General features: G+C 45.9%; 1 protein-coding gene across 3 annotated transcripts in view; it reads right to left on the bottom strand.

The window, feature by feature from the left end:
- Positions 1–10,626, bottom strand: part of tmod2 (tropomodulin 2) — a 108,859-nt gene extending 98,233 nt beyond the window's left edge. For 2 of the 3 annotated variants that reach the window (XM_080214486.1, XM_080214489.1), the window contains exon 1: positions 10,535–10,626. The gene's annotated coding sequence lies outside the window, so the exon portion shown is untranslated. Of the gene's footprint in view, positions 1–10,229; positions 10,446–10,534 lie in introns of those variants that run through there. The other variant, XM_080214487.1, reaches the window with a different exon arrangement.
- Positions 10,627–27,080: the final 16,454 nt, after the last annotated feature.

Here is a 27,080-nt window from a genome sequence, read left to right as displayed (position 1 = left end):
GAACAAAGTAATGCCCATGGTCAGTTATCAATAACTCTATATAATTCTGCCATTCACCACTGTTACAGCTATGTTAAAACCTTTGAGATGAAACTTGAACTAAAAGAGAGTTAAGTACTTATAGGCAAGTCTACTCGTAGCTTTTATTATGAAATGCATGATTTGTTTTCTAGTAAATATCGTGTGATTGTTTGATGTAAGCTTATGGATTTAGATCAAAAGAAAATGTATGTCAAATAAATCAAAAGTGGAGATGCTGGTGTTGGACTAGGGTAAGCATAGTAAGAAGTCTCACAACACCAGGTTAAAGTCCAACAGGTTTATTTGATAGTAAATGCCACAAGCTTTTGGAATGCTATTCCTTTGTCAGGTGAGTGGGGAGTTCTGATCAGAAACAGGGCATGTAAAGGCACACAAAGTTTGTAGAAAACTGATTAGCTGTAGACTCACGTTCTAATCTGCTATTCAAGTCTTAAACAAGCAGGCAACGTGAGTGGAGATAGCATTAAGCATAGGTTAAAGAGATGTGTATCGTCTCCAGACAGGACAGTAAGTGAGATGTTGCAAGTTCAGGCAAGTCATGGGGGTTACAGATGGTGTGACGTGAACCCAAGATCCCGGTTGAGGCTATCAGTTTCTGCTCGGCGACTCTGCGCTGTCGTATGTCGTGAAGGCTGCCTTGGAGAATGTTTACCGAAAGATCAGAGGCCGAATGCCCGTGACTGCTGAAGTGTCCGGCAACAGGACGGGAACAGTCTTGCCTGGTGATTGTTGAGTGGTGTTCATTCATTTGTTGTCTCATCTGCATGGTCTCTCCAACGTACCATGCTTTGGGACATTCTTTCCTGCAGCATATTAGGTAGACAACATTGGCTGAGTTGCAAGAGCATGTGCCATGTACCTGGTGGATGGTATTCTCACATGAGACGATGGCATCCATGTCGATGATCCGGCATGTCTTGCAGAGGCTGCTGTGGCAGGGTTGTGTGGTGGTGTGGTCACTGTTCTCCTGAAGGCTGGGTAGTTTGCTGCGGACAACGGTCTGTTTGAGGTTGCGCGGTTATTTGAAGGCAAGAAGTGGAGGTGTGGGGATGGCCTTGGCGAGATGTTTGTCTTCATCGATGACATGTTGAAGACTCTGGAGAAGATACCGTAGCTTCTCCGCTCCGGGGAAGTACTGGACGACGAAGGGCACTCTGTCCACCGTGTCCCGTGTTTGCCTTTTGAGGAGGTAGGTGCAGTTTTTCACTGTGGCAAACCAGCAGATAAAAGGAGGGGCCATCGTCATACTGAACAGAACAGATTACTTTAAAGAAGTGCACTGACAACTGAACAACGAGGAACACTACAGACAGTTACCCGCAGATCTGACCAAAGAACACACCTGTCAACTCAACACTCTGATCAAGGCCTTTGATCTGGACCTTCGGAGCGCCCTCCGTGCTCTCATTCCACATACTCCCCGCATTGGAGATCTTTACTGCCTCCCAAAGATATACAAGGCAAACACACCCGCCCGTCCCATCGTATCGGGCAATGGGACCCTGTGCGAGAACCTCTCCGGCTATGTCGAGGGCATCCTGAAACCTATCGTACAAAGAACCCCCAGCTTTTGTCGCGACACTACAGACTTCCTACAGAAACTCAGCACACACGGAGCAGTTGAACCAGAGGCACTCCTTGTTACAATGGATGTCTCAGTGCTCTACACCAGCATCCCCCATGACAACGGCATTGCTGCAACTGCCTCAGTTACTCAACGTCGACAAACTGCCAGTCTCCAGATGCAATTTTACAATTCATCCGCTTCATCCTGGACCACAATGTCTTCACCTTCAACAACCAGTTCTTCATCCAGACACACGGAACAGCCATGGAGATCAAATTTGCACCTCAATTATCACAACATCTTCATGCGCAGGCTCAAATAAGACTTCTTACTGCACAGGACCTTCAACCAATGCTATACACTAGATACATCAATGACATTTTTCTTCCTTTAGACTCATGGTGAACAATCACTGAAACTATATGATGACATCAACAAGTTCCATCCCACCATCAGACTCACCATGGACTATTCTCCGGAATTGGTTGCATTCTTGGACACACGCATCTCTATTAAGAATGGTCACCTCAGCGCCTCACTGTACCGCAGGCCCACAGGTAACCTCACGATGTTTCACTTCTCCAGCTTCCACCCTAAAAATGTTAAAGAAGCCATCCCCTACGGACAAGGCCTCTGTATACACAGGATCTGCTCAGATGAGGCGGATCGTGACAGACACCTCCAGACGCTGAAAGATGCCCTCGTAAGAACAGGATACGGCGCTCGACCCATCAATCGACAATTCCAATACGCCGCAGCGAAAAACAGCATCCACCTTCCCAAAAGACAAACACAGGACACGGTGGACTGAGTACCCTTCGTCGTCCAGTACTTACCCGGAGCAAAGAAGCTAAGACAACTTCTCCGGAGTCTTCAACATGTCATTGATGAAGATGAACATCTCGCCAGGGCCATCTCCACACCTCCACTTCTTGCCTTCAGACAACCACATAACCTCAGACCACTGTCCGCAGCAAACTACCCAGCTTTCAGGAGAACAGTGACCACAACACCACACAATCCTGCCACAGCAACCTCTGCAAGACATGCCAGATCATCGACATGGATGCCATCATCTCACGTGAGAACACCTTCCACCAGGTACATGGCACATGCTCTTGCAACTCAGCCAACGTTGTCTACCTAATATGCTGCAGGAAAGGATGTCCCGAAGCATGGTACATTGCGGAGAACATGCAGACACTACGACAACGGATGAATGAACACCGCTCAACAATCACCAGGCAAGACTGTTCCCTTCCTGTTGGTGAACACTTCAGCGGTCACGGGCATTCGGCCTCTGATCTTCGGGTAAACGTTCTCCAAGGCGGCCTTCACAACATACGACAGTGCAGAGTCGCTGAACAGAAACTGGTAGCCAAGTTCTGCACACATGAGGACGGCCCCAACTGGGATCTTGGGTTCATGTCACCATATCTGTAACCCCCATGACTTGCCTGAACTTGCAACATCTCACTTACTGTCCTGTCTGGAGCCAATGCACATCTCTTTAACCTATCTTAATGCTATCGCCACTCACATTGTCTGCATCTTTAAGACTTGAATAGCAGATTGGCTGTAAAGACTCACATTCTAATCAGTATTCCATAAACTCTGCGCACCTTTACATGCCCTGTTTCTGATTAGAACTGTCCACTCACCTGACAAAGGAATAGCATTCTGAAAGCTTGTGGCGTTTACTATCGAATAAACCTGTTGGAGTTTAACTTGATATTGTGAAACAAATCAAAGTCAGCTCATCCTTAAAACAACTAATTCATATTGCACCCATAACATGGTCAAAGTCCTATTGCACTTCAAAGGAACATCGATACTGGGCCACATAAAGAATTATTAGGATTGGTGATCAAAAGTTTGGTAGGTGTAATGCGTTTAACGAGTGGCTTACAGGAGGAAAAGATAGAGATGTTCAGGGAGGAACTCCAAAGGTCAGGGCATTAGGCAGCAGTAGAGCAACAAGCAATAGGTTACGTCTAGAAGAGGACAGCTCTTGGAGGTTTAGAGGACTCAAGAAAGTTAGAGATAGGAAGGGTGAGAAACAAGAGGATTTAACCAGGAGGATAGTAAAATAAAAACATTAGCTGGTGCAAATTACAACAAATAACTTTTATAAACCTCCACAGAGGAGGTTTTGCGCAGCAAGACCTGGACAATATTCAGGCTTGGGCTGATAAAAATATCCTTTGCAATGCACAAGCACTGGGTGATATACATTTGCCAACACAAAATAATCTAATCATCTCCTCTTGACATTCAACGGCATTACCATCAGTGAATCTCTCCAATAACCAACATCCTGGGATTACCATTGACTAGAAACTGAATGAGAGATTTGACTGGACTAGCCATACAAATACTGTGGCTACAAAAGCAGAGAGGGTGGGAATTTTGCAGTGAGCAACTCACGTCCTGACTCCACAAAACCAGTGCACCATCAACAAGACTCAAATGAGGAGTCTGATGGAATACTTTCCACTTGCCTGGATGAATGCAGCTCCAACAACACTCAAAAAGCTTGATACCATCCAGGACAAGTAGCTCACTTGACTGACACCCCATCTGCCATCACTCCCTCCATCACTGACACAATAGCAATGATATAGCTCATTTCCCTAGATGCACTGCAGCAATTCATCAAGGTTCCTTTGACAGCACCTTTCAACTCTACTATCCCGAAGGACAAAGATAGCAGATGCATGGAAACACCAGCAGCTACAAATTTCCCTCCAAGACACACACCACCCTGACTTGGAATTAATTATATTACTGCTCCTCCACCATTGCTGAGTCAAGATCCTACTTTGGTAGCAATAATAGGAAGGCAGATTATTACTTGAATGGTTGTAAATCGAGAGGTGGATACTCAACAAAACCTTGGTGTCCTCATACATCAGTCGCTGAAAGCAAGTGCACAGGTACAGCAGGCAGTAAAGAGGGGGACGTTGGCCTTCGTAGTGAGGGGATTTGAGTGTGGAGATAGAGATGTTTTGCTGCAATTGTATAGAGCATTGGTGAGGCCACACCTAGAGTATTATGTGCAGTTTTGGTGTCCTTATCTGAGGAAGGATGTCCTTGCTATAGAGGGAGTACAGCAAAGAAAATTTTAAGAGTGAAACAGGGTGAATTCAGAAAGAATGTTCCCAATGGCGGGGGAGTCCAGGACTTAGGGTCATAGTGTTGAGGATAAGAGGTAAACCTTTGAAAATTGACCTGACCAGAAATTTCTTCACTCAGAGGGTGGCGAATGTGTGGAATGTAGTTGAGGCCAAATGTTGTCTGATTTCAAGAGGAAATCAGATATAGCTCTTGGAGCGAAAGGGATCAAGGGATATAGGGCGTGGGGAAAAGGAGAGGAAAATCAGGATATTGAATTCAATGATCAGCCATGATCAAAATGAATGGCCTACTCTTGCTTCTATTTTCAACATTTCTAACAGCACTGTGGATGAACCTACACCAGATGGATTACAGTTGTTCGAGGCAGCGGCTCATCATCTTCTCAAGGGCAATTTGGGACAGGCAATAAATGCTGGCCTAGCCAGCAATACCTAAATCCATGAAAGAATAAAAAAGTTCTTGTTTGACAGAGGATTTAAGAGGTACAGAACAAGGCATCAAGTTAAGGGCATTGACTACTTTTGTTTTGAAAAGTGAGATGGTGATAGAATTGTGGAAGAGATTACTAAATATGATGAGGGTAATCTGAGTTTTTTTTAAGAAAAAAGTTTGGTTACATTTGGATTAGTAAATGAAATACTGGGCTATCAACTCCAAAACTGAAGTATGGGAACAAATAGGAGGTTTAAAAGAACAGACTCCATGGAGTGGTATTGTTATTTCCATCCAAGCCATTACTATGTTGTTAGATTATTATGTTATTCAAGTCTGGCAACCATACTTTGAGAGCTAGTATCTATGAAAGGAAAGACAACATTTTAAAACAAAAGCCAAACTATCAACCCCAAGAATATATTAACAGGCCTCTTTATTACCCAATAACTTATAAAGTGGAGTGGTTACTTTCCATCCAAGACAGAAAAAGAGAGGCTTTATAAGATAAGATCACACTGCAGTAGAACATTTCTATAACTGTAAAGTGGATTTTTAAACATGCTCCAATTTTAGAACCCTTGCACAATATCACTATGTTGGCACCACAGCAAAGCAATTTGCACAAAATAGTAATGCATCAAAATGATTTTGCAAAGAATACATCAGAGCAATTGAGGATTGTGCTCCTGAATTGCAGATTCCTGCCCAGTTTGGTTAATAAGTGCAAATTAAGGATCAATTCCTGGAACGCCAGCATATGGTTTAATATTAATTTAAAGCTGAAATATTACATCTGATCAGAAAGAGCAGCCATTAATAACACGTAACTGGGAGCAATTCACTCTTGGTTCATTTGAAGTATGAATGGACCTTCACAAACCAGGATTTATAAAACATAACAGAAGGGTGCAAAGTACATTCAGGTTAATTAAAGGCTGTATATTTAAGATCTATCAGGAATATTAAATGTACATATCATGCGATTTACAAAAGGCCAATGAAGGATAAAATGAGTCATGCAAGAGTCGCGTTCTCGAGTGTCTAGAGTTTTAAGTGCTCATTCCTATTACACCCCTGATTACACAACCTGATGCAATAATTTGAAGACTGTATAAAAGCAGCTCACATTTCTTAGCCTGATTTCTTGAGCTGGAGCAATTGAAACATCCTGATTCAAAACAAGAGAAAGCTAGCACTGCTTTCCACACTGCAAATACAAACCCATTCTGGTCACATAAAAAACAAAAAATGTCAAGGACTATCTTGAACATTTATTTTTCCACAATTGTTTTTTAAAACTACCCAAATGCATACATCAAATACTTAAAACCTATCACACATGAAACACATATATCCTAAACATCCGTTGTAAAGATAAATATGGACAACCATCATTAGGTTTTAGAAAAAATATTTCACCATGTACAGAATACAACATTTAAAAGCAATTTTAATGGAAAGATGAGGTGAAACAATACAGATTCATACATTAGGCTACAAGACCTGCACTGAACCCATCCACTATGAAGTGACGCACTAAAATGACATTACAGCAAGATACCATGCAGCAATTCAATTCATTCAAAAATACCATCACTAATGATAGACACTTAAGCATTTCTTTCCTGTCCCTACCAGGTTTGTTTATTACATTTTTGCAACTGAACTAATAGGAAGAAAAAATAAAAAGGACCCAAATTCCTACACCTGTGTGTGTGTTTGGGGGGGTCCAAACGATTTGCACAATAATAATGTGCTGAATGCAGCATCTTTTGTAATACCACATGGCTCAACTGCAAAGAAGAGCTGAACTCGAGCCATCAAAACAGTTTCACTGCTCTAATTAAGTTTATTTAGGGATGCTACTTTCAGCTTTTACATGCCCAAGTAACCAAAGGAATTAATCTAATTAGAAGAGATCTAACATGAGCTCCTGAAGTCAAACAAACATGTCTTCAGTACTGCAACATTTTGTTTACTGGAGCATTAGTTAAGGACAAAGATAAAATTTTAATTGTCAGTCACAAGTAGTCTTACATTAACATTGCAACAAAGTTACTGTGAAAATCCCCAAGTTGTCACATTCCGGTACCTGTTCAGGTACACTGAGGGAGAAATTAGCATGGCCAATGCACCTAACCAGCGTGTCTTTCAGTGTGGGAGGAGACCAGCGCACAGGAGGAAACCCACACAGACACAGGGAGAACATGCAAACTCCATACAGTCACCCAAGCCAGGAATCAAACCTGACTCCCTGGCGCCCTGGCAGCAGAGCTAACCACTGTGCTGTAAGTCAGCATTAAAAACGTGAATAAAGAATGATATTATAAACCCAACTAGAAATGTTATGATATCATAAATCACCACATTAAATTTCAAAAGCCTAGAGATGTAGTGTATCCCTTAAAGCACAAACTTCTCTAATGGATGTCATTCTAGGGGTATTTTTTAGCTTGTTACAGGCATCATGCTGACAGTGGAAGTTTCACCACCACCACCACATTCATTTGGCTGGCAGAGGAATGAAGAAAAATTTAGCAAAGCATTTACATTTGAAGGTGTGCGTGTACGCACATAACTAGCAGTTTCCATTTTAACATATACAGTATTGACATGGTTCATTTCATGTGTTGCAAAGACATTATATCTCCAATTGGTCTTTCTCAAGCACCTATACTGACACCTTTAGTTTTCATGCAAAGGCTGACATTTAGTTGTACCTATCCAACTCCAGTTAGTCCAAGGCAGGAGTTGCTGCAAATGAGGAGAAAGTTTGTGGCACAATGGATAGTGACATGGTCTCTGAGCTAGAAACTCTGGGTTCAACTCCCCTCCGGAGACCTGATAGTCATGGAAGGTAGGTTCCTAACAGGTTGAGTATGCTCACATTCCAATGCCAGACAGGCAGAGCAAGAGAGATCCCTGGTCAGCCACGTATTCGAAAGAAAGTTGGAGCCTCTACCATCACTATCCATAGCTCCAGAATACAACATACATATGAAAGTGTACATTGCCACACATCCCAACAAATTTCAAACAAGATAAAATTCATTCTTTTCAAAAAGAAAGCCATTGTCACCCTGTTCCAGTTTTGTTCATGGCCTTTGATCCACTCATCCCCACAGACGCCATTCCAGGCTAAGTCTTCAAGGCCCAGAAACAGGGTATACTATCAAAAAGTGAGCTTCCTGGGTCCACATAATCTATCTGCTCCCTCCCCTGTTTTTCCCCAATAAGAAGTCTCACAGCACCAGGTTAAAGTCCAACAGGTTTACTTGTTGCAAACGGCACTAGCTTTCAGAACTGCGGGTGCTGACGAAGGAACAGCCAGTTCCTAAAGCCAGAGGCGTTTGCTACAAATAAACCTACTGGACTTTAACCTGGTGTTGTGAGACTTCTTACTGTGTTTACCCTAGTCCAACGCTGGCATCTCCACATCATTTCCCCAATAACACAGCTCTGCCCCCTCACCTCAAGGTCCAACATCTCCAAAGGTTTTTTAGCCAGCCACTATAAATAACAGCTCATTCAAACTTGAAGTCACATCCTTGACCATGCAAACTCTGGCAAAACCATCACCCAAACTTTGCCAACAATTTGACTCATGCAATACCTGCAACATTCAGGACTAACACAAGGTACGTTCAAGGTACAGAGGGATGGAAATGATCAGAGCTGGATATTGTTAGGTAAGCGATTGAGGATGTTTCTGGAGATGCCAACTGTAACTAGACAGAAGACTGTGGGAACTCTAGAGTGTACAGAAAAAGTTCTAACAAATGGTTCCAAGATTTTTGTTTCATTTTATAATTCCCTCCGCATCATGCCCTAATGTATCAGCAATCACCTCCAGTACTTCCCAATGCAACTTTTGCTCTTATTGCAAAACACTAATGGTAGACATTTAATCATTTCCTTCCTGTCCCTACAAGTTTGCTGATTACATTTTTGCAACTAATAGGAAAAAAAGGACCCAAATTCCTACACCTGTTATGTGCGTGTTGCCATTTTTATTCTGTATCAGTCGCTGCTTATTCAGCCTCTATCCAATAAGATACTCTCACGATAATGCTTTTACTTCATCATCTCCCACCTTGTTTTCTAAACAATCCTGAAACCCCTCTCAATTCTGCTTTCAGCACACCAGCTTTGAATTTGAGTTTTCTTCCACTTCATAAAGTACTGTCATGTTCCCTTTTGTACAGAAATATAAGCTGTTATCCACATCCTTCATCTTGCAGTTGGTACAAGATATATGAAAAATTACCTGTGGAGTTAGAAGGCAAATTTAAAACATTAAGCTGTTATGCACCTGGAAATTAGAAAACATAAATCCAAGGCCTAACACACATCTGAAGTCTCTCATTTATCATTTTTTAAATTCCAAGTGACAACCAAGAGGACTTATTGCAGCCTCGATGCTGAGGCAACCTTCCACAAGCATTAACACCCCAGCATTCACTAATCGATTTTTAATTCTGAAAAAACTGAGAACAGAAGACGATCAGTGTGTGTGGAGAAAAGTCAGTCTCAGGGATTTAAAAAGAAATCCTGTCAGCCTGCCCATTTTCTCCTTAGAGTCCTTAGTGCAGGAGACCTTCAGGCCCACTGAGTCTGCACCATCTCTCCAAAAGAGCCTCTTACCCAGGCCCACCCCTTTGTGCTATCCCTGTAACCCTACACATTTACTATGGCCAATCCATCTAACCTGTACACCTTTGGACATGAAGGGATAATTTTGCGTGGCCAATCCACCTAGCCTACACATCTCTGGACACCAAGGGGCAACTTAGCACAACCAATCCTCCCAACTTTTAGTAATACCACCCATAACACATTCTGTATGTCATAACTGCAGCTCAATTCGGATCCCTTCCAATATTATCCAGATCTTACACAATTGTTTTTTGTCACGATCCTGCCAACTGGAGGACTCACCATAACAAGGTCAACACTGAGTGTTTAAATGCTGTAATTCACGCCCCCGCCCTGAGCTGGTGATAGAAGGGTTTTTAATTGATGGATGAAGGTCTTGAGCCATACATACCGATCAGGGTGACAACCCTGGTTATCTAGGGGAAATGGGAGCCTCAGCCTTGGAGCCTTTCGGCGAGAGTGGGGCCTAAAGCGGGATTTCTCCCGCATTTCCCCAACTTAGTGACCGACTCCCTCAGCCCCACACACACCGCGCCCTGAGTGGACATGTAGGCGGCTCAGCACAACATCCAGCTCGGGGTGAAGGGATCCTGCCTCAGACTTCATGCCCAGAGCTTCTCCTCTCGCCCCACTGGGCCGATAACACTAGCTGACTGCGGCTCCTGTGGCTGCAGCAGCCGGTGACAGGACACTTACCGCTCGGCTGCTCCAACAAGGTGCGCCGCTCCACTCCGCGCTCCCCCGCCCGGAGCAGCCTCACTCTCGCCCTGGGCTGAGGGGGGGGCGGGGCCACCGCGCGCTGGCACCAACCGCCACACCGGGCGGTGATGCAACCTCCACCGCGTCTTCTGATTGCCAGCCCCCTCAGCCAATCGTGCCCTTAGTCCCCGCTCAACAACTCGTCCTATTGGCACCCGCCTCCACCAATCATGACGTTCCTCCCCCGTCCCCGATTAGCATCCATCTTCGCCAATCGTATAGCGGCTTTCCGCCCACCGCGACACCTGATTGGCATCCCCTCAGCCAATCGTACCCCTACTACTCCTTCCTCGTGTCACCCAATTGGCACCTACTGCCTCTCTTACCGTGTTCCCGCCCCTCCCCTCGCCCCGCCCCTGCGGAAGGCAGCCAGAGGTGTGGAGTGCGCAGGCGCAATGCGGCTGTTGTTGCGCAAGCTCTTGAAGTTGGGCGGGGTATGCGCGCCGCTTGTACTCAGGAGCGCCCTCTCCAGGCTGCGTGTAGCGAAAACGCGACAGAGGCCAGGGCCTTTCGGCCCATTGTGCCCATGCTAGCTCTTTGATGGATCCAAGCAACCAATTCGAATATAAAGGAAGCATAGTTTAGATGCTGGATTATGAAAGAAAAATGAAAAATGTCTCCGCAGATGCTGTCAGACATTTTCCAGCACATTCTGTTTTTGTTTTATTCTTAACTCAGATCTAGTTTTCTTTCTCTAAAGAGCTGCAATTTTTCCCCCATCGTTATTTAACCTAGTCCCTTTTGAGAGTCATTATTGAATCAACCACCCTTCCAGGCAATGCATTTCATCATAGAAACGCTCCAGCGCAGAAAGAGGCCATTTGGCCCATCGAGTCTGCACCGACCACAATCCCACCCAGACCCCACCCTTATCCCAACACATTTACCCACTAATCCCTCTCACCTACGCATTGCAGGACACTAAGGGGCAATTTTAGCATGGCCAATGAACCAAACCCACATATCTTTGGATTGTGGGAGGAAACTGGAACACCCGGAGGAAACCCACGCAGGCACAAGGAGAATGTGCAAACTCCACACAGGCAGTGACTCAAGCCATGAATTGAACCCAGGTCCCTGGAGCTGTGAAGCAGCAGTGCTAACCACTGTGCTACTGTGCTGCCCCAGATCATTTCAGATCATTGCTGTTTTAAATCCATTGCCCGTTAATCCTTTTACTAATCTGAAATCTGCGCATTTACCCTTTCAAGCATTGCAAATGAAACTTCCTTATTTAATTTATCAAAACCATTGACTTTGAACATGTCTATTTCTTATTCACCTTTGAAGACGTGCAGGCTGGGTAGATTGGCCAGGCCAATTTGCCCCTTAGTGTCCCAAGATGTGTAGGTTAGATGGTAAATGTGTGGGGTTACAGGGATAAGGTGGGGAAGAGGACTTGAGTAAGATACTCTGTCAGTGCAGACTTGATGGGCCCCTCCACAATGTAGGGATTCTACGATTCTCTGACATAATAAGAACAAACCCACCTTCCCCAGCATCACCACATTTTAAACTCAGCGGCACAGTTGTTAGCACTGCTGCTTCTCAGCACCAGAAAACCAGGTTCAATTCCGACCTCGGGTAATTATGTGGAGTTTGCATGTTCTCTCCGTGTCTGTGTGAGTTTCCTCCATGCGTTCCTGTTTCCTCCCACAGCCCAGAGATGTGTGGGTTAGGTGATTGGCCATGTTAAATTGTTCCTTAGCATCAGGAGGCTGAGCAGAGTAAATACGTGGGGTTACGGTATAGGGCCTGTGTGGGATTGTTGTTGGTGTAAGCTCGATGGGCCAAAAGGTCTCCTGTGTTGTCAGGATTATATGAACTCCTTCATTCCTGGAACCATTCCAATAAATCTCTTCTGCAGCTTGTCTAAGATTCTCAGTCTTTGCAACAGTTGAGACAATACTCCAGCTGGAAGCTAAGAAATGACTTTCAAACATTCAGCATGACTTCCTTACTTGTGTATTCTCTGCCTCTATTATTAAAGTCAAGGAACCTGAAAACATTCCGGAATAATGAGAGCAATTTCAATCTGTCTTATCACCTTCACAGATGTGCACGTAAAGCTGTGTCCCTTTGTTCCTGCAGCACTTTGAAAATTGTGTAATTTATATTTCCTCTCCTTATTTTCCAGCTGAAATGTATTACTCCATATTTCTTTGCAATAAATCTAATTTACTGCCCATTTTAGCAAGTTATATAATTGAATATTACTTTTCTGAGTTTCTTGTCATCTGCAGACAGTGAAATTATGCCGCAGATATCTGAATCCAGATCAATAACGTATATCATATTTGCGCCTTTCACAACATCCCAAAGCACTTTACAGCCAATGAAATATGTTCAAATTATAGTCACTAATCTAGGACATACAGCAGCCAATTTGCACACAGCAAGTTCCCACAAACAGCAGTGTAATAATGACAACATTATTATTTGGTGATGTTGTTTGAGGGGTAGTTGTTGGCTGGAATGCAAATTAGACTTTCTTTACTCTTCTTCAAAGTGGGAACATGGAATGTGTGACATTCCCTCAGTGTTATCTTACTCTAGGCTTGTCCAACACGTGGCTTACAGGCTGGACTGTGGCCCTGAAACCAATGTTTAAAATATCGGTCAGTAAGGGAAGTGGAGATATTCCTCCAATCATAGGTGACTCCAATCCTGTGCTTGTCGCTGATAGGCTCACCTGGCAGCCTATCAGTAGTAAATGTGAGAGTCTTTGATTGGAGGAGCAGTGAATACTAAGTGTAGGGAGAGAGAAAGCAAGGATTTCAGGGAGGGAGGAATCACAGCATCTATATTACAGAAGGAATCTGCATCGACCACAATCCCACCCAGGCCCTATCCTCATAACCCCATGCATTTACCCCAGCCAATCCCTTGGCACTAAGGGACAATTTAGCACCAGCCTAACCCGCACATTTCAGACTGCGGGAAGAAACCGGAGCACCCGGAAGAAACCCACACAGACACAAGGAGAATGAGCAAACTCCACACAGACAGTGACTCAAGCTGGGAATCGAACCAAAGTCCCTGGCACTGGAGAAGGTTCACCAGGCTGATACCGGAGATGAGGGGGTTGGACTATGAAGAGAGACTAAATAGACTGGGTCTGTACTCATTGGAGTTTAGAAAGATGAGGGGGGATCTTACAGAGAAGTATAAGATAATGAAGGGGATGGATAGGGTAGAGGTAGAGAGATTCTTCCTGCTCAGAAAGGACAGCAGGACTAGAGGGCACAGCCTCAAAACAAGGGCGGGGGGCAGTTTAGAACGGAGTTGAGGAGGAATTTCTTCACTCAAAGGGTGGTGAATCTCTGGAATTCTCTGCCCGTTGAAGTGGTGGAGGCTGCCTCGCTAAATATAATTAAGTCACGGGTAGATAGGTTTTTGGTAGACAAGGGAATTAAGGGTTATGGGGAGAAAGCGGGAAAGTGGAACTGATCCACTTCGGATCAGCCATGATCTTATTGAATGGCGGGGCAGGCTCAAAGGGCTAGATGGCCTACTCCTGCTCCTATTTCTTACATTCTTATGTAAGTAGAGAAACAGACTCACTTGTAGGGCTCACGGGGGAAGAGGCTGGCTGTGGGAACCACAGGGGAACAGACTGGCTGCAAAGCCCATGGGGGAACTGACTAGCTGTAGGGCTATGCTTGAGGAGATTCGTAGCTAGTGAGTATGAGACAGAGTCTGTGTGAGAGTCAAGGAGAGTGTGTGTTTGTGGGGAGAGACAGACTGGCTTTCACTCATCCTCACCTCCAGCCACCAACACAAACTCTCACCAGTGGGTGAGGGTTGGTGAGTGAGGACCCTGAGACTGGGGGGGGAGCTGGACACTCTTAACAACCATCTTAATTACTTAGTCTTTTTAAAAAAACAAATTTCAGCTAATTGCTTTGACATTGTTTTATCTTTGCTCAGCAAGTTGTTTTGTTTCTTCCTGTTCAATATTGTGCCAAGCCTGCTCTTTACAAAATTTGCTCATTGGCCCCCTGGAGGGAGGAGAAATGGAAATGTGGCCCCCAGGCACAAAGGTTGGACAAGCTTGTCTAAGATTATATTTTGTGATCAAGCCTCTGGACTGAGTCCATTAAATTGGAATCCATCAGTAACAACAACCTTTTGTAATCTCTGGCCAGACCCCCAAATCATTGGTAAGATCTGGTAGGGAACAATAACATTTTATTTAACATCAATAAAGTTTGAAATGTAAGACACTTTCCCAGTGAATAAATCCATAATATTGATTGGCTTTAACAAAGGGTCAATTGGACTCAAAATGTCAGCCCTTTTCTGTCCTCACAGATGCTGCAGACACAATCACTTTGGACAATGCAGATTGGCTAAGAAAGGAACACATCCACCCTTGATCTAACCATGCCCAAACCGTGGACTGAGAATCAACATCCCATCATCGTATTTGGGTAACTGGTCAGTTGGTGGGGAGAGAATAATGTAGTCAACCAATGTTTGTGTTATAAGAAAATTATTTACTTCCGGTCAATCAGAACAGAAGAAGCAGGACCTGCTTGGGTTCTTATCTCCTTGTCTCCATCCAGCCAGCAAGTTTAATAGTCACAGCACATGAACGGTTAAACAGTCACTGAATTGGCAAGTATATCCTTTTAAAAAATGGTGCTAGTGTCAAATGTGGAGCAGGAAAAGCCATTCTACTCCTCCTGTCCCTGATCATAATAACTTTCTAACTGAGACGTAGTGTGCTACTGAATCCTTTGCAACTGAGCCACAGTTTACAGCAGAAAGGATTAAATGCAACTTTTCATCCATGCTAATTAGAAGTAACAAAAATAGCTGCAAACTGACAACAGACCTACTGAATATCTTCCAGAATTTTCTGCTTTGATTTTACATAAGCGCTCTTGAAACTTTTCTCAGTTGTGAATCGCTGTGGATATGAACATATTTCGGGCAGCTTGCTGACACTCAGCAGTTTCTCCAGGAATTGTGTGGAACTTCTGTCAATGTCCATGTCAAACTATCCCCATAGAAATTCAACCCCATACTGCTCAATTCTGAAAGGAAAATACGGTTACCATTGGAGACAACCTCTTTATGAATAAGCACACACGGGAACAGCAATAATGTTCCAGTAAATCGATGAGTACTGTATGGAAGTATCAAGAACCTGCTGACTTAGACGTGCCTAAGGTTCTAGAAACCTTAGTTTGTAAACCTATGGTTAAAGATTTTTAAAAAACTGGTCTGAAATAGGTAATATGTGATAAATAATGAATGTCCCTGGGCAGCTGGTGGAACACAATAAGAAGTCTCACAACACCAGGTTAAAGTTCAACAGGTTTATTTAGTAGCAAACACCACTAGCTTTTGGAGCGCTGCTCCTTCATCAGGTGATTGGGAGTTCTGATCACAAACAGGGCAAATAAAGACACACACAGTTTACAGAATACTGATTAGAATGCGAGTCTTTACAGCTAATCAAGTCTTAAAGGTGCAGACAATGTGAGTGGAGATAGCATTAAGCACAGGTTAAAGAGATGTGTATTGTCTCCAGACAGGACAGTAAGTGAGATTTTGCAAGTTCAGGCAAGTCATGGGGGTTACAGATAGTGTGACATAAACCCAAGATCCCGGTTGAGGCCGTCCTCACGTCTGCGGAACTTGGCTATCAGTCTCTGCTCAGCGATTCTGAAGTATTCACTTCAGTGGTCACAGGCATTCGGCCTCTGATCTTCGGGTAAGCATTCTCCAAGGCGGCCTTCACGCCACACGACAGCGCAGAGTCGCTGAACAGAAACTGATAGCCAAATTCCGCACACATGAGGACGGCCTCAACCGGGATCTTGGGTTCGTGTCACACTATCTGTAACAAAGAACAAAGAACAAGACAGCACGGGAAACAGGCCCTTCGGCCCAACAAGCCCGCGCCGCCATCTTAACAATGTGTTTTTCCTCCTCCACCCTTGACCCATGTCTATGCTTATGGTACCCCCATTGGAAAACAGATTAAGGGGAGAATAATTTAGGGACAATTTGTTACACCAGTCAGCCTAAGAGCACATCTTTGGGGTGTGGGAGGAAACCGGAGCACCCGGAGGAAACCCACGCAACCACAGGGAGAATGCGCAAACTCCCACAGACACTGGCCCAAATCCATGTATCTGCACAGCCAGCAGTGATAGTCACTGAGCTGTTGTGGTGCCCATCTGCTGGTCCAGTTTTAAGCACACACAAATGACGCGAAGTACTTGGCTACTCTCGAAACATCCAAGAGCGGCCCACGCACGACCCACCGTGTGTATAGCTCTCGTTAGACAACAAGGTGGACCGACACACCTGCGGAGTAAAAGAGACAAAACATCAACACATGTAGCATTAGATTTCCAGGAACATCCTGAGGCTCTGACCCTTATTTAAAACCGTCTCACATAACCCTCCATCCCTGTTTCGCTCATGTGCCTATCTAAGTAAACATTAAACAAGTCCAGCGTGCCTGCATCCACCACCTTACTTGGTAGTGTATTCCATAATCCCACGACCCTCTGTCTGAAAAACCTCCCTCTAGCATCCAAATTATATCTCTCCCCGCCTCACCCTAAGCTCATGGTCCCCCATGACTTGCCTGAACTTGCAACATCTCACTTACTGTCCTGTCTGGAGACAATACACATCTCTTTAACCTGTGCTTAATGCTATCTCCACTCACATTGTCTGCACCTTTAAGACTTGATTAGCTGTAAAGAATTGCATTCTAATCAGTATTCTGTAAACTGTGTGTGTCTTTATTTGCCCTGTCTGTGATCAGAACTCCCAATCACCTGACGAAGGAGCGGCATTCCAAAAGCTAGTGGTGTTTGCTACTAAATAAACCTGTTTAACTTTAACCTGGTGTTGTGAGACTTCTTACTGTATTTACCCCAGTCCAATGCTGGCATCTCCACATCACAGCTGGTGGAAAACAGTCTACAACACATTAGTTAACTCTTAAATTAACTTCCATCCTTCAACTCCCACTAGGTTTGGATTGGGACTGGCGAGAGGCTCATGACACTTTTAGGTAAAAGCAAACATGATAGTTTTTCTCCTAAAAGTCGGCCCATTGAACCTGCACCAAAAACAATCCCTCCCAGGCCCTATCCTCACAACCCCATGCATTTACCCTGCTAATCTCCCTGATACTAAGGGGGAACTTAGCATCATCAATCAACCTAACCCACAAATCTTTGGAGTCTGGGAAGAAAGTGGAGCACCTGGAGGAAATCCACACAGACATGGATGCTGGAATTTTACTGACCCCCCCCACCCCCAACCCCAAGGCTGGTAAGATCCCTTGGAGAATGCCGTTCTACAAGCCCCACCAGCTTCAATTCTGGGGTGGGTGGGGTGGAAAGATTCTGGCCGGGGGGAATATGCAAACCTCACACAGAGAGTAACCTGAGGCCGGAATTGAACCCGGGTCCCTGGTGCTGTGAGGCCGCAACACTAACCACTGTGCCACCGTGCTGCCGGGGAATCGAACCCGGGTCCCTGGTGCTGTGAGGCCGCAACACTAACCACTGTGCCACCGTGCTGCCGGGGAATCGAACCCGGGTCCCTGGTGCTGTGAGGCCGCAACACTAACCACTGTGCCACCGTGCTGCCGGGGAATCGAACCCGGGTCCCTGGTGCTGTGAGGCAGCAGTGCTAACCACTGTGCCACCGTGCTGCCGGGGAATCGAACCCGGGTCCCTGGTGCTGTGAGGCAGCAGTGCTAACCACTGTGCCACCGTGCCAGCCTAAGTGCCTTCTCAAGGGCAATTAAGGACAGGACAGTAAAAATGTGGGCCCAGCCAATGACACCCTGATCCTGTGAAAAATAATTTGAAAAAATGTCAGCTGTACTATGTTGGCCATCATTTCCTCTTCCTTCTTATTGTTCTTCTCAGCCTGAATCAGCTTCCTCAGTGGTTTCAAATGTGGTTTGGAAGCTGATTGAACCTAATTTTGTACAAATTAAACTTTGGCCAATGAAATGATAGCTTCCAATTGTGCTCCAGCTAAGAATTTCTTTTCAGGATTGTAGCACAAGTCATATGTTAACCCTGCAAACATTGTGAAAGACAGATCAAAATATTCCATACATTTTAGGTAGATGGTTGGTAACTTTGTGCTTTTGCATTTATATCTTATCGATTCTTATTCAGTTCTTTATGACAGTGAATATCACAGAACATACACAAGAGGAAAAATGTGACTAGATTTTATCGACAGTACAACTACTTCCTGGAAAAATGTTTTTTGAACTGCTGAACTTCTTTTGGTTTTACACACTGTCCCTTTACTGGACGTTTCCTCAACGTATTTGCGTAATTAAAATGAGTCATTGTTGCATCCTCTTAAAAAAAACTCACATTTATGCCTCTCACAAAGATCATAAGGAGATTAACAGTGGAGCATTGTTATGGATCAGATGCTGTATCCATTTTTATACATAACAGTGAGATAAATGCTCTCTTCAGTGTTAAACACAGTAAGAAGTCTCACAACATCAGGTTAAAGTCCAACAGCTTTATTTGGTAGCATAAGCCACTAGCTTTCACAATGCTGCTCCTTCATCAGGTGAGTGGGAGTTCTGTTCACAAACAGAGCATATAGAGACACAAACTCAATTTACAAAATAATGATTGGAACGCGAGTCTTTACAGATAATCAAGTCATAAAGGTACAGACAATGTGAGTGGAGAGACAATTAAGCACAGGTTAAAGAGATGTGTATTGTCTCCAGACAGGACAGTTAGTGAGATTTTGCAAGCCCAGGCAAGTCACAGGAGTTAGAGATAGTGCGACGTGAACCCGAGATCCCGGTTGAGACCGTCCTCATGTGTGCGGAAATTGGCTATCAGTCTCTGCTCAGCGACTCTGCGCTGTCGTGTGTCATGAAGGCAGCCTTGGAGAATGCTTACCCGAAGATCAGAGGCCGAATGCCCGTGACCACTGAAGTGTTCACCAACAGGAAGGGAACAGTCTTGCCTGGTGATTGTTGAGCGATGTTCATTCATCCATTGTCGTAGTGTCTGCATGTACCATGTCTCGGGACATCCTTTCCTGCAGCATATCAGGTAGACAACGTTGGCCGAGTTGCAAGAGTATGTACCATGTACCTGGTGGATGATGTTCTCACTGAGATGATGGCATCCATGTCGATGATCCGGCATGTCTTGCAGAGGCTGCTGTGGCAGGGTTGTGTGGTGTTGTGGTCACTGTTCTCCTGAAAGCTGGGTAGTTTGCTGCGAACAATGGGTCTGTTTGAGGTTGTGTGGTTGTCTGAAAGCAAGAAGTGGGGGTGTGGGGATGGCCCTGGCGAGATGTTTGTCTTCATCAATGGCATGTTGAAGACTCCGGAGAAGATGTTGTAGCTTCTCCGCTCTGGGGAAGTACTGGGCAACGAAGGGTACTCTGTCCACCGTGTCCCGTGTTTGTCTTCTGAGGAGGTTGGTGCGGTTTTTCACTGTGGCGCATCGGAACTGTCGATCAATGAATAAAACCCATATCCTGTTCTTACGAGGGCATCTTTCAGCGTCTGGAGGTGTCTGTCACGATCCGCCTCATCTGAGCAGGTCCTGTGTATACAGAGGCCTTGTCCGTAGGGGATGGCTTCTTTAACATTTTTAGGGTGGAAGCTGGAGAAGTGAAACATCGTGAGGTTACCTGTGGGCCTGCGGTACAGTGAGGCGCTGAGGTGACCATTCTTAATAGAGATGCGTGTGTCCAAGAATGCAACCAATTCCGGAGAATAGTCCATGGTGAGTCTGATGGTGGGATGGAACTTGTTGATGTCATCATATAGTTTCAGTGATTGTTCACCATGAGTCTAAAGGAAGAAAAATGTCATTGATGTATCTAGTGTATAGCATTGGTTGAAGGTCCTGTGCAGTAAGAAGTCTTATTTGAGCCTGCGCATGAAGATGTTGTGATAATTGAGGTGCAAATTTGATCTCCATGGCTGTTCCGTGTGTCTGGATGAAGAACTGGTTGTTGAAGGTGAAGACATTGTGGTCCAGGATGAAGCGGATGAATTGTAAAATTGCATCTGGAGACTGGCAGTTTGTCGACGTTGAGTAACTGAGGCAGTTGCAGCAATGCCGTTGTCATGGGGGATGCTGGTGTAGAGCACTGAGACATCCATTGTAACAAGGAGTGCCTCTGGTTCAACTGCTCCGTGTGTGCTGAGTTTCTGTAGGAAGTCTGTAGTGTCGCGACAAAAGCTGGGGGTTCTTTGTACGATAGGTTTCAGGATGCCCTCGACATAGCCGGAGAGGTTCTCGCACAGGGTCCCATTGCCCAATACGATGGGACGGGCGGGTGTGTTTGCCTTGTATATCTTTGGGAGGCAGTAAAGATCTCCAATGCGGGGAGTATGTGGAATGAGAGCACGGAAGGCGCTCCGAAGGTCCAGATCAAAGGCCTTGATCAGAGTGTTGAGTTGACAGGTGTGTTCTTTGGTCAGATCTGCGGGTAACTGTCTGTAGTGTTCCTCGTTGTTCAGTTGTCAGTGCACTTCTTTAAAGTAATCTGTTCTGTTCAGTATGACGATGGCCCCTCCTTTTATCTGCTGGTTTGATGACAATGTTGCGGTTGGTCTTGAGAGCGTGGATGGAGTTGCACTGGGGCTGTCTTGTGAGTGCAGTTGATGAATCTGGTGTTGACAAACAAGACCTCTTCACCACACAGGACCTTCAACCAATGCTATACACTAGATATATCAATGACATTTTCTTCCTTTAGACTCATGGTGAACAATCACTGAAACAACTATATGATGACATCAACAAGTTCCATCCCACCATCAGACTCACCATGGACTATTCTTCAGAATCAGTTGCATTCTTGGACACGCGCATCTCCATCAAGGACGGTCACCTCAGCACCTCACTGTACCGCAAGCCCACAGACAATCTCACAATGCTTCACTTCTCCAGCTTCCACCCTAAACATGTTAAAGAAGCCATCCCCTATGGACAAGCTGTCCGTATACACAGGATCTGTTCAGATGAGGAGGATCGCAACAGGCACCTCCAGACGCTGAAAGATGCCTTCATAAGAACAGGATATGGGTTTTATTCATTGATCGACAGTTCCGATGCGCCATAGTGAAAAACCTCACCAACCACGGTTGACAAAGAAGGCAAACACGGGACACAGTGGACAGAGTACCCTTCGTCGTCCAGTACTTCCCCGGACCGGAGAAGCTATGACATCTTCTCCGGAGTCTTCAACATGTCATTGATGAAGACAAACATCTCGCCAGGGCCATCCCCACACCCCCACTTCTTGCCTCCAAACAACCACACAACCTCAAACAGACCGTTGTTCGCAGCAAACTACCCAGCCTTCAGGAGAACAGTGACCACAACACCACACAACCCTGCCACAGCAACCTCTGCAAGACATGCTGGATCATCGACGTGGATGCCATCATCTCACGTGAGAATACCATCCACCAGGTACACGGTAAATACTCTTGCAGCTCGGCCAATGTTGTCTACCTGATACGCTGCAGGAAAGGATGTCCCGAAGCATGGTACATTGGGGAGACCATGCAGACACTATGACAACGGATGAATGAACATCGCTCAACAATCACCAGGCAAGACTGTTCTCTTCCTGTTGGCGAACACTTCAGCGGTCACAGGCATTCGGCCTCTGATCTTCGGGTAAGCATTCTCCAAGGTGGCCTTCGTGACACACGACAGCACAGAGTCGCTGAACAGAGACTGATAGCCAAGTTCTGCACACATGAGGACGGTCTCAGCAGGGATCTTGGGTTCATGTCACACTATCTGTAACCCCCAAAACTTGCCTGGGTTTGCAAAATCTCACTAACTGTCCTGGCTGGAGGTATTACACATCTCCTTAACTTGTGCTTGGCCCTCTCTTCACTCACATTGTCTATACCTTTAAGACTTGATTACCTGTAAGGATTCGCATTCCAATCATTATTTTGTAAATTGAGTTTGTGCCTTTATATGCCTTGTTTGTGAACAGAACTCCCACTCACCTGACGAAGGAGCAGTGCTCTGAAAGCTAGTGGCTATTGTTACAAATAAACCTGTTGTACTTTAACCTGGTGTTGTGAGACTTCTGACTGAGTTTACCCCAGTCCAACACTGGCATCTCAACATCCTGACTGTTCAGTGTTAGCCAGGGCACAGAGCAATTCCTTGTTGCATAACAATACAGGAGCTGGAGTAGGCTAATGAGCCCCCCCCCGCCCATCGAGGGGTGGCACGGTAGCACAGTGGTTAGCACTGCTGCCTCACGGCACCAGAGGCCCAGGTTCAATCCCGGCCTTGGGAGACTGTGCGGAGTCTGCACATTCAGCCTGTGTTTGCGTGGGTTTCCTCCGGGTGCTGCGGTTCCCTCCCACAGTCCAAAGGTGTGCGGATTATGTTGATTGGTGACGCTAAATTGCCCCTTAGTGACAGGGGAAACACATGGGGATTTGGGCATAGGGCCTGGGTGGGATTGTTGACAGTGCAGACTGGATGGGCCAAATGGCCTCCTTCTACACAGTGGGGATTCCGTGAGTCTGTTCCACCGTTCCGTGAGATCACAGCTGACCTGGGACTCACTCTTCACTAAATACTATTGTAACAACTTAATGTTCACCAAATCTGACAGATGGGATCTTAGGTGAATGTTTCTTTGCCTGTTTCACTATAATGAAGGCGCTGTGCAAATGCAAACTGTTGTTGTTGACACCATTGGGGGAAGTTTTCCCATTCCGCCCATCATGGGAATCGTAGGGAGTGGGCGGCGGACGATGCAAAGACCCACTGAGTTTGGGAGGGATTTTCCGGTTTAAGGTCAAGCATGTTTGGAAAATCCCATCCCGTGTCTCACATGGAGCACTCTCTCTCAGTGTCTCACATGGAGCACTCTCTCTCAGTGTCTCACATGGAACACTCTCTCTCAGTGTCTCACATGGAACACTCTCTCTCAGTGTCTCACATGGAGGACTCTCTCTCAGTGTCTCACATGGAACACTCTCTCTCAGTGTCTCACATGGAACACTCTCTCTCAGTGTCTCACATGGAGGACTCTCTCTCAGTGTCTCACATGGAACACTCTCTCTCAGTGTCTCACATGGAGGACTCTCTCTCAGTGTCTCACATGGAACACTCTCTCTCAGTGTCTCACATGGAGCACTCTCTCTCAGTGTCTCACATGGAACACTCTCTCTCAGTGTCTCACATGGAGGACTCTCTCTCAGTGTCTCACATGGAACACTCTCTCTCAGTGTCTCACATGGAACACTCTCTCTCAGTGTCTCACATGGAACACTCTCTCTCAGTGTCTCACATGGAGGACTCTCTCTCAGTGTCTCACATGGAACACTCTCTCTCAGTGTCTCACATGGAACACTCTCTCTCAGTGTCTCACATGGAACACTCTCTCTCAGTGTCTCACATGGAACACTCTCTCTCAGTGTCTCACATGGAGGACTCTCTCTCAGTGTCTCACATGGAGCACTCTCTCTCAGTGTCTCACATGGAGGACTCTCTCTCAGTGTCTCACATGGAACACTCTCTCTCAGTGTCTCACATGGAGCACTCTCTCTCAGTGTCTCACATGGAGGACTCTCTCTCAGTGTCTCACATGGAACACTCTCTCTCAGTGTCTCACATGGAACACTCTCTCTCAGTGTCTCACATGGAACACTCTCTCTCAGTGTCTCACATGGAACACTCTCTCTCAGTGTCTCACATGGAGCACTCTCTCTCAGTGTCTCACATGGAACACTCTCTCTCAGTGTCTCACATGGAGCACTCTCTCTCAGTGTCTCACATGGAACACTCTCTCTCAGTGTCTCACATGGAACACTCTCTCTCAGTGTCTCACATGGAGGACTCTCTCTCAGTGTCTCACATGGAACACTCTCTCTCAGTGACTCACATGGAGGACTCTCTCTCAGTGTCTCACATGGAACACTCTCTCTCAGTGTCTCACATGGAGGACTCTCTCTCAGTGTCTCACATGGAACACTCTCTCTCAGTGTCTCACATGGAACACTCTCTCTCAGTGTCTCACATGGAACACTCTCTCTCAGTGTCTCACATGGAGGACTCTCTCTCAGTGTCTCACATGGAACACTCTCTCTCAGTGTCTCACATGGAGGACTCTCTCTCAGTGTCTCACATGGAACACTCTCTCTCAGTGTCTCACATGGAACACTCTCTCTCAGTGTCTCACATGGAACACTCTCTCTCAGTGACTCACATGGAACACTCTCTCTCAGTGTCTCACATGGAGGACTCTCTCTCAGTGTCTCACATGGAACACTCTCTCTCAGTGTCTCACATGGAACACTCTCTCTCAGTGTCTCACATGGAGGACTCTCTCTCAGTGTCTCACATGGAACACTCTCTCTCAGTGTCTCACATGGAGCACTCTCTCTCAGTGTCTCACATGGAGGACTCTCTCTCAGTGTCTCACATGGAGGGCTCTCTCTCAGTGTCTCACATGGAACACTCTCTCTCAGTGACTCACATGGAGGACTCTCTCTCAGTGTCTCACATGGAACACTCTCTCTCAGTGTCTCACATGGAGGACTCTCTCTCAGTGTCTCACATGGAGCACTCTCTCTCAGTGTCTCACATGGAGGACTCTCTCTCAGTGTCTCACATGGAACACTCTCTCTCAGTGTCTCACATGGAACACTCTCTCTCAGTGTCTCACATGGAGGACTCTCTCTCAGTGTCTCACATGGAGGACTCTCTCTCAGTGTCTCACATGGAACACTCTCTCTCAGTGTCTCACATGGAGGACTCTCTCTCAGTGTCTCACATGGAACACTCTCTCTCAGTGTCTCACATGGAGCACTCTCTCTCAGTGTCTCACATGGAGGACTCTCTCTCAGTGTCTCACATGGAGGACTCTCTCTCAGTGTCTCACATGGAGCACTCTCTCTCAGTGACTCACATGGAGGACTCTCTCTCAGTGTCTCACATGGAACACTCTCTCTCAGTGACTCACATGGAGGACTCTCTCTCAGTGTCTCACATGGAACACTCTCTCTCAGTGTCTCACATGGAGGACTCTCTCTCAGTGTCTCACATGGAACACTCTCTCTCAGTGTCTCACATGGAACACTCTCTCTCAGTGTCTCACATGGAGGACTCTCTCTCAGTGTCTCACATGGAACACTCTCTCTCAGTGTCTCACATGGAGCACTCTCTCTCAGTGTCTCACATGGAGGACTCTCTCTCAGTGTCTCACATGGAGGACTCTCTCTCAGTGTCTCACATGGAGCACTCTCTCTCAGTGACTCACATGGAGGACTCTCTCTCAGTGTCTCACATGGAACACTCTCTCTCAGTGACTCACATGGAGGACTCTCTCTCAGTGTCTCACATGGAACACTCTCTCTCAGTGTCTCACATGGAGGACTCTCTCTCAGTGTCTCACATGGAGGACTCTCTCTCAGTGTCTCACATGGAGCACTCTCTCTCAGTGACTCACATGGAGGACTCTCTCTCAGTGTCTCACATGGAGCACTCTCTCTCAGTGACTCACATGGAGGACTCTCTCTCAGTGTCTCACATGGAACACTCTCTCTCAGTGTCTCACATGGAGCACTCTCTCTCAGTGACTCACATGGAGGACTCTCTCTCAGTGTCTCACATGGAACACTCTCTCTCAGTGACTCACATGGAGGACTCTCTCTCAGTGTCTCACATGGAACACTCTCTCTCAGTGTCTCACATGGAGCACTCTCTCTCAGTGTCTCACATGGAGGACTCTCTCTCAGTGTCTCACATGGAGGACTCTCTCTCAGTGTCTCACATGGAGCACTCTCTCTCAGTGTCTCACATGGAGGACTCTCTCTCAGTGTCTCACATGGAGGACTCTCTCTCAGTGTCTCACATGGAGGATTCTCTCTCAGTGTCTCACATGGAGGACTCTCTCTCAGTGTCTCACATGGAGGACTCTCTCTCAGTGTCTCACATGGAGGACTCTCTCTCAGTGTCTCACATGGAACACTCTCTCTCAGTGTCTCACATGGAGGACTCTCTCTCAGTGTCTCACATGGAGGACTCTCTCTCAGTGTCTCACATGGAGGACTCTCTCTCAGTGTCTCACATGGAGCACTCTCTCTCAGTGTCTCACATGGAGGATTCTCTCTCAGTGTCTCACATGGAGGACTCTCTCTCAGTGTCTCACATGGCGGACTCTCTCTCAGTGTCTCACATGGAGGACTCTCTCTCAGTGTCTCACATGGAACACTCTCTCTCAGTGTCTCACATGGAGGACTCTCTCTCAGTGTCTCACATGGAGCACTCTCTCTCAGTGTCTCACATGGAGGACTCTCTCTTACTGTCTCACATGGAGGACTCTCTCTCAGTGTCTCACATGGAGGACTCTCTCTCAGTGTCTCACATGGAGGACTCTCTCTCAGTGTCTCACATGGAGGACTCTCTCTCAGTGTCTCACATGGAGGACTCTCTCTTACTGT

The sequence above is a fragment of the Carcharhinus amblyrhynchos genome, chromosome 28 (genome assembly GCF_965287045.1).
Source record: "Carcharhinus amblyrhynchos chromosome 28, sCarAmb.v2.hapA, whole genome shotgun sequence".
NCBI lineage: Eukaryota > Metazoa > Chordata > Chondrichthyes > Carcharhiniformes > Carcharhinidae > Carcharhinus > Carcharhinus amblyrhynchos.
This window is presented reverse-complemented; position numbering and strand designations above follow the sequence as displayed.